The sequence below is a fragment of the Bison bison genome, unplaced genomic scaffold (assembly GCF_000754665.1).
Source record: "Bison bison bison isolate TAMUID 2011002044 unplaced genomic scaffold, Bison_UMD1.0 scf7180017864213, whole genome shotgun sequence".
Taxonomy (NCBI): domain Eukaryota; kingdom Metazoa; phylum Chordata; class Mammalia; order Artiodactyla; family Bovidae; genus Bison; species Bison bison.
In genome coordinates, this window is record NW_011494785.1 from 7,064,294 (window position 1) to 7,064,715 (window position 422).

The window sequence follows — 422 nt, forward strand, 5'->3', positions numbered from 1 at the left end:
GACCTGTATACAGATTTCTCAAGAGGCAGGTCAGGTGGTCTGGTATTCCCATCTCTTTCAGAATTTTCCACAGTTTATTGTGATCCACACAGTCAAAGGCTTTGGCATAGTCAATAAAGCAGAAATAGATGTTTTTCTGGAACTCTTTTGCTTTTTCCATGACCCAGCGGATGTTGGGAATTTGATCTCTGGTTCCTCTGCCTTTTCTAAAACCAGCTTGAACATCAGGAAGTTCATGGTTCACGTATTGCTGAAGCCTGGCTTGGAGAATTTTGAGCATTACTTTACTAGCATGTGAGATGAGTGCAATTGTGCGGTAGTTTAATGGTGAGCAATTTCTCCAGAAGAAAAAGACTGATCAAAACCTTTGGAGTTGGATGACTTCTTGTTCCAGATTCCTAGCTGTATTTGTACAGATTTAG